The following is an 8,593-nucleotide window of genomic DNA, read 5'->3' on the forward strand; positions in this document are numbered from 1 at the left end:
CAGTCAGTGGAACACTGTTGCTATTTGTATGACTGCTGTTTATCCACTGTTGCCTGACTGGGCCTTTTCCCTCCACCCTGTGGCAGGAGGAAGCAGGATTCCGTGGAGAGCCATCCCTCCTGGGTGAATGACACCCGCATCGATGCCGACGATATTGTTGAAAAGATCATCCAGAGCCAGAACTTTGCTGACATAAGTAACACTGAAGGTATGGAGCCCCAACCTCACCCTGCCCTTTCACTTGTCCACTACATTTTTGGGGGGCTCTTTTTGTACATAACTTGTCTCTTTTGTACTGTTTGATTTGTCTCTTGGTGTGTTTATTTCCTCCTCAGACAGTAACCTGCGACTGTTTGTCAGTAGAGACGGCACCACATCCCTGAATGGTCTACTGCGCAGTAACAGGTGAGAAACCAGAAAGGGCACGCGCACACACAATAGTAATGCATCAAACACACACACAGGTCTTACTCTGCCACTTTTCATTCTTTCAGGGTGTGTGCTGGTGTCTATGAGCAAGTTGTGATAGAGAGCCATTACGACTGGTGAAGATGAGTTTTAATTGAGGCCTCTGCAATGAAGCTTGTGGACTAACTCTAAAAATATATTGCAGTCATCCTGGAGCACCGGCTGAACTGGGAGCCATAAGGAGGACCGTACCGCACAGTTTTCACAAATATGAAGAAATAACTATAAGATAAATGTAGTACTTTAAATAAAATACCAATACATTTTTTTTATACGCTACTTTGTAATGCATTTTTCCCTTACATGACCCAAAGCACTAGATCCTCTCTGTGATGACCGTGCTAGTCTAGTCACTATTGAAGGAGACCTGGTGATGGAGAAAGTCCTCAGCACTGTCTGACTGGTGTTTGTCCAATTTAAACTAGTAATCTGGCTCCCCCTTGTGGAGAAATGGCTTACTGAGGGATCGGTCTCTTTCTTCAACCAACCATCCCAATTGCATAATCCCAAGTTTCCTCTCCCCTCGTTCACTCGTTTCCTTCTCTTAACCCATTGGATGAGAAAGCCAGAGGTCCCTCCCCTCTGACCTTCTCCTCCAATGGGTTTTGAGAAGGAAACGAGTGATGATTATGTCCTCAAAAAACATACATCTCCTATTCTGTCAGTTTTTTTGTAATTACAGATCTCAAGGAACTGGATAGGTGTAGCAGATTCTGGAAGTTTTATATGCTATAAATTCTAAACCCATTTGATGGTTATTTGGTGCAAGCACCAGAAGTAAGAAGCTAGGTGTTGTTCTCAGATTTGGGCATACATATTCAGCATACTTTTACACCAGTAGATGTCTCCAAACATGATCTTTTGAAGGATCATCATTTGTTTGTGTTATCCATCCAGCTGGTTGGTTTGTTCTATTTTGTAATGTAATATTTTGTAATTTTAACACTACAAAGATGGTTAAAAGGTTCCCTGTTGTATTATATATTTTATAGAATGACATACTCTCTCCCTCTCTTTCTCTCTCTCTTATTTATTTATTTATATATATATATATAACTGTTTTCCTGCATGTCTGAATGTTAACTGTGATTTTACCTTTTCTATCCTATGTGACTAAAATGACTGTTGTTATGGACTGAATGCTTGGAGGTCTGATACACTGGTTCAGCTTCAACATTTTGCAATGTGCTGATAACTATCATCTATAAGTAGTCTGCCTATGAAGACTGCCTTAAATAATATCAGTCTGTGTACAGTGCCTTCAGAAAGTATTCATACCCCTAGCTTCCTCCTTTTCACTCTGTCGATTAGGTTAGTATTGTGGAATAACTACAATGTTGTTGATCCATCCTCAGTTTTCTCCTATCACAGGCATTAATCTCTTATCACAGGCATTAATCTCTTAACTGTTTTAAAGTCACCATTGGCCTCGTAGTGAAATCCCTGAGCTGTTTAGTGCCTCTCCAGCTACTGAGTAAGGAAGGACCCCTGTGTCTTCGTAGTTACTGGGTGTATTGATACACCATCCAAAGTATAATTAATAACTTCAGTACATTCAATGTCTGCTTTTTAATTTTTGCCCATCTTTGCGAGGCATTGGGAAAACCTCCCTGGTCTTTGTGGTTAAACCTATGATTAAAATCCACTACCTGACTGCGGGACCTTATAGATAATTATAGGTATGGGGTACAGAGATGAGGTAGTCATTCAACAATCCTGTTAAACACTATTATTGCACACACAGTGAGTCCATGCAACTTATGTGACTCAAGCAAATTATTACTCCAGAACTTATTTAGGCTTGCCATAACAAAGGGGTTGAATACTTATTGACTCAAGACATTTCATCTTTTCATTTTTAATGAAGGGTGTGTAGGCCAGTGACAAAAAAACTCAATTTAATACATTTTAAATTCAGGCTGTAACAACAATGTGGAAAGCGTAAGGGGTGTGGATACTTTCTGAAGGCATTATGTACAAAATATGTTATTGTTGTGGTGGCAAAATATGGATCTAATTTTCCACAACATTGACACATGGGCTTATATTAACCACAGCAGAGTTTGGTGGTCTTGGGTGATGTGACATTCATTGCGACAGCACTTCAGATAGAAATAACATGTATTAAAAAGCCATATTTTTCCATTCTCCTTTCCTGTGTTTGAAGAGGGTTTTAAGCTACGCACAAAGCCCCAGTGTCCTACACATACATTAACAATTTGTCTAATCTTGTCTTTTGTAATATTATTTTAACAAAATAAATTGATTTTAGATTATTTTAACAAATGCACATGTATACTAAAAAAACTATTGACTGTAATCTTATCTATTTTTGAGATCCTCCAGAAATGTTTTATGAATATATATATATATGTACCAGTCAAAAGTTTGGACACACCTACTCATTCATGGGTTTTCTTTATTTTTACTATTTTCTACATTGTAGAATAATAGTGAATATATCAAAACTATTAAATAACACATGGAATCATGTTGTAACTAAAAAAGTGTTAACAAATCAAATTAGATTTGAGATTTTTCAAAGTTTCCACCATTTCCCTTGATGACAGCTTGGCACACTCTTGGCATTCTCTCAACCAGCTTCATGAGGAATGCTTTTCCAACAGTCTTGAAGGAGTTCCCACATATGCTGAGCACTTGTTGGCTGATTTTCCTTTACTCTGCAGTCCAACTCATCCCAAACTATCTCAATTGGGTTGAGATCAGGTGATTGTGGAGGCCAGGTCATCTGATGCAGCACTCCATCACTCTCCTTGGTCAAATAGCCCTTACACAGCCTGGAGGTGTGTTTTGGTTCATTGTCCTGTTGAAAAACAAATGATAGTCCCACTAAGCGCAAACCAGATGGGATGGCGTATCGCTGCAGAATGCTGTGGTAGCCATGCTGGATAAGTGTGCCTTGAATTCCAAATAAATCACAGACAGTGTCACCAGCAAAGCACCATCACACCTCCTCCTCCATACCTCATGGTGGAAACCACACATGCAAATGTCATCCGTTCACCTACTCTGCGTGTCATAAAGACATGTCTTTTGGAACCAAAATTCTCAAATTTGGACTCATCAGACCAAAGGACAGATTTCCACCGGTCTAATGTCTATTGCTCGTGTTTCTTGGCCCAGACAAGTCTCTTTTTCTTATTGGTGTCCTTTTAGTAGTGGTTCCTTTGCAGCAATTCGACCATGAAGGTATGATTCACACCGTCTCCTCTGAACAGTTGATGTTGAGATGTGTCTGTTACTTAACTCTGTGAAACATTTATTTGGGCTGCAATCTGAGGTTCAGTTATTCTAATGAACGTATCCTCTGCAGCAGAGGTAACTCTGGGTCTTCCTTATCTGTGGCGGTCCTCATGAGAGCCAGTTTCATCATAGTGCTTGATGGTTGTTGCGACTGCACTTGAACAAACTTTCAAAGTTCTTGAAATGTTCTTGACTGATCTTCATGTCTTAAAGTAATGACGGACTGTCATGAACAACTTATTTGAGCTGTTCATGCCATAATATGGACTTGGTCTTTTACCAAATAGGGCTATCTTCTGTATACCCCCCCCCCCCCCCACCTTGTCACAACACCACTGTTTGGCTCAAACGCATTAAGAAGGAAAGAAATTCCACAAATTAACTTTTAACAAGGAACACCTGTTAATGGAAATGCATTCCAGGTGACTACCTCATGAAGCTGGTTGAGAGAATGCCAATAGTGTGCAAAGCTGTCATCAAGGCAAAGGGTAGCTTCTTTGTAAAATCTCAACTATAAAATATAATTTGATTTGTTCTTTTTTTGGTTACTACATGATTCCATGTGTTATTTCATAGTTTTGATGTCTTCACTATTATTTTATAATGTAGAAAATAGTAAAAATAAAGAAAAACCCTTGAATGAGTAGGTGTCCAAACTTTTGACTGGTACTGTGTGTATATATATATATTTCCACACTGAGGTTGGAATAATACTGTGAAAAGTATGATATTTCCTTTGTGTAAGAGCCGTTTGAAATTTCTTCGTGTTTTGGTGGGTTTAAGTTTTGGCCTACCTGGTTACATCACCAGGCAGTAAATTAGTTAATAGCCCAATAAGAGTTCCAAAACTCTCTGCCAATAACAGCTAGTTTTCTGCTTTCCCTTCCCCACTCAGACCCCCCACCCCAGACAGTCCTAGCTAAATTCCTGCTTAAAAAATTGCTCTTTGCTTACAAGCAATTTGTTTTCAATTAAAATGCTCAAAAATAAACAATCACAGTAAGGTACTTAATTGTTACCTAGAAATGATTTGATATTGAGATAAAAACAGCTGCATTGGCTCTTTAAACTAAATGGAGAAATTGCTTTGTTTCAGATGTTAGTCTGGTTCTTAGTTATGTTGTTTAATGCTACCCCACTGCTATTAACCCACTCAAGAACAGATAGAAAATCATGTGTCCTGCATAAATATCAGTTCCATCACTAGAAATATTGTCTGTCTCATCATAGAGCAACTCAGGAAGAATGGCACTTAAATAAAAGTGCAAGTTTTCTTTATCTCCCACCATCTCATTCACCATTTATACTATCCCACCCTTCACAGGGTTTCCTCTCACAGGGAGATGTATCTTCTGCTCCTCTATTCCTTCTGCGTTTAGTGAACATGTAACCGAGCATGCACCACACACTTTCCTCTGGAGCGATCTGCACTCCACTGCCTGTCCTGAATGGATGCGGAGTAGAGGACCCTGCAGAAAGGAGCACGGGAAGGAGGCGAGGGGAGGATAGAAGGGGTTTAAAAGAGGGCACACTGTAATATAGTAAGGCATCTGCTGTCACCTGTCTGTAGATGTGGATACACTATTTACCCTGGATGAAGTAGGTGATGGCGCTGAGGGAGAGGACGATGGTGCCAGGACCCACATCCCCCAGGGCACAGGAGTTGGGACAGGCATAGGGATTTTCCACCCAGATCTGCATGTGGATGTCTCCACCAAAGTGTTGGGCCTACAGTGGAGCACTACTGTCACGGGGTAGGTGTACTCTAGGACTAGGGAAAGCTGATGTCAGGGGGTAGGTGTACTCTAGGACTAGGGAAAGCTGATGTCAGGGGGTAGGTGTACTCTAGGACTAGGGAAAGCTGATGTCAGGGGGTAGGTGTACTCTAGGACTAGGGAAAGCTACTGTCAGGGGGTAGGTGTACTCTAGGACTAGGGAAAGCTGATGTCAGGGGGTAGGTGTACTCTAGGACTAGGGAAAGCTACTGTCAGGGGGTAGGTGTACTCTAGGACTAGGGAAAGCTGATGTCAGGGGGTAGGTGTACTCTAGGACTAGGGAAAGCTGATGTCAGGGGGTAGGTGTACTCTAGGACTAGGGAAAGCTGATGTCAGGGGGTAGGTGTACTCTAGGACTAGGGAAAGCTACTGTCAGGGGGTAGGTGTACTCTAGGACTAGGGAAAGCTGATGTCAGGGGGTAGGTGTACTCTAGGACTAGGGAAAGCTACTGTCAGGGGGTAGGTGTACTCTAGGACTAGGGAAAGCTGATGTCAGGGGGTAGGTGTACTCTAGGACTAGGGAAAGCTACTGTCAGGGGGTAGGTGTACTCTGGACTAGGGAAAGCTACTGTCAGGGGGTAGGTGTACTCTGGACTAGGGAAAGCTACTGTCAGGGGGTAGGTGTACTCTGGACTAGGGAAAGCTGATGTTAGTGTTGAGCACAGACAACAATAATGACACTTCTGAATTACGCTTCTGCTTACCACAATATGAAACAGATTGTGTCTGCAAGCTGTTGTTGTCATGGATTTATTTGTCCTCATGTCTTCCATAGTTTATGTAATGACTGATGTACGTGTTATTTCTATAAAACCTGTCCAGTAAATAAAAAATTATTGAATTAATCTTTGGGGTCCTCTGTAAAGACTTAGGCCTATATCGATGCTTTACAGTATGTAATATTGACCAACACAAAATACTGCATATATATTTTTTAACTATGAAGATTTTTACGAAAAAGTAAATACCTGACTGTCAAACAGGCAACCATATCTGTGCAGTCTGTCCCTGCTCAGTGAATGGTTGACGTGCTGAAGGAGAGGAGGATCTCTGCATTCAGTGGCACATTCTCAGATGGCACAGGCTTTAACTGTGACAGGAATCCATCTGAATCTCCAATGGCTGCCAGGTTTATCACCCCTGAGCCATCCTTCATGATGCATCTACAGTTACTTATTTTAAAACAGCCCATCCTTCTCCTCTTCAAGGCCGAGTGCAAGGCGAAGTGTTGGACATGGAGGGAGACGATGAAATGACACCAAAGCAGATGGATTAAGTAAAGAACCATCTGAAACCTTATTTGGACGATGTTGAAGTGGACCTCTAGCTAGTTGTCTGTTGAGGAAGGTTCATTAAGGCAGCCATTTGTAATGTAACATCGTAGTGCCACTGACAAACTCATTAGAGCCCATCTTCTGACACATTCCAGGCAGTCCACAAGGTGTGATCTGTTCCCAGTGCACATAAACAATCAATGACACCATACACAAACCCATATATACACACAATTTAGTTCAGACTACTCCTGTATTATAGCTATTCCCATACATTAAATTATACATTGAATATTTCCCCTCTATAATGAGAAGTTGCAGCTTTAGGCTAGGGTGTGTGGGTATTAAACACAGATGGGACTGGATAGAATAAAACTACTCCGCACACTTAAAATATAATGTGACAATAATGGTGCAGAAGACAGACTTCTTTGTTCAGCTTTATAGTGGTAGAGGTTCATAAGGTAGTGTGCTTGCCCTCATGCCCTGAAACAATTGCTTGACAGCCCCCTATATAAATCACTATGATAGGCAGTAAGTTGACGCCATCACTGCATTGCACACAGCTTTTACGCCTCTGCATGTGTGACAGTCCCCTATATTGAGTACCACAGTATGAGTAATAATACCCATAAAATCGAGCGGTCAAACACGGAAATGGTTCCAATTGTTTTTCCCACCATTTCCACCATAGGGGATATTAAAACAACTTTGTATACAGCGGGGAGGCAGGTAGCCTAGTGGTTAGAGCACTGAGCCAATAACTGAAAGGTTGCTGGATCGAATCCCTGAGCTGACAAGATAAAATATGTTGTTTGGCCCCTGAGTGAGGCAGTTCCCTGTGGATGTCAACTAAGGCAGCCCCCCACACCGCTCTGATTCAGAGGGGTTGTGTTAAATGTGGAAGACACATTTGAAGGCATTCAGTTGTACAACTGACTAGGTATTCCCTTTTTTGTTTAGGCTTGACGTTTTGATAACAACGTTAATCTCTCTCAGAAAAGTAACTTTTATCAATAAATTCTCCTGTAATCACCACCCAAAATGAAATATTAATTAGCCACTAATGTGGCTATCATACAGAACTACAGCATCTAAGTCCCATGTTTCATGAGCGGAAATAAAAGTTCCCAGAAATGTTCCATACGCACAAAAAGCTTATTTCTCTAAAATGTTGTCACAAATTTGTTTACATCTCTGTCAGTGAGCATTTCTCCTTTGCCAAGATAATGAATCCACCTGACAGGTGTGGCATATCAAGAAGCTGATTAAACAGCATGATCATTACACAGATACACCTTGTGCTGGGGACAATAAGTGGTAGAATTCATAAGGTATTGTGCTTGCCCTCATGCCCTGAAACATAAGGTAGTGTGCTTGTCCTCATGCCTTAAGCTACAGAGTGACCCATTGAGGCAGTGGGGTTATGATATGGGCAGGCATAAGCTACAGACAACAAACACAAACACATTCCTCCATTCTTGATCCATGGAAGGTTCACAGAGAGTGAGAGACATCTCACAAAAGACATAGTGAGAAATAGGATCCATGTTGAGAGGGCAAATGCTCTACCAAAAGATTAAAAAATCCTGAGATTCATCCCACCTTATCTGCATTGTTATAGTAATATGCTGGTGCAGACTTGCTGTGTACTTGTAAACTTCCAAGACCCACTCATCAGAGAAGTGGCTGTTGATTGGAAAACAAGAACAAACAATGAGGCATGAGGATTGGATGTTGAGGGACCACTTGTCACAAGGTGGGTTTGTGTTATGATAAAAAATGTATTTTCTGTCCAGATAAAGATGTTGA

At 41.2% G+C, this 8,593-nt stretch overlaps 1 long non-coding RNA gene across 1 annotated transcript; it reads left to right on the forward strand.

Annotated features, from left to right (window-relative positions):
* The first annotated feature begins 83 nt into the window (after positions 1-83).
* Positions 84-736, forward strand: LOC145863967 (uncharacterized). Its single transcript, XR_014382535.1, has 3 exons — positions 84-208; positions 336-405; positions 495-736. It is a non-coding gene; the product is annotated as an uncharacterized LOC145863967 (long non-coding RNA).
* The last annotated feature ends 7,857 nt before the right edge of the window (positions 737-8,593 follow it).

This window comes from Salmo salar, chromosome 24 (genome assembly GCF_965601325.2).
Source record: "Salmo salar chromosome 24, fSalSal1, whole genome shotgun sequence".
NCBI classification, from domain to species: domain Eukaryota; kingdom Metazoa; phylum Chordata; class Actinopteri; order Salmoniformes; family Salmonidae; genus Salmo; species Salmo salar.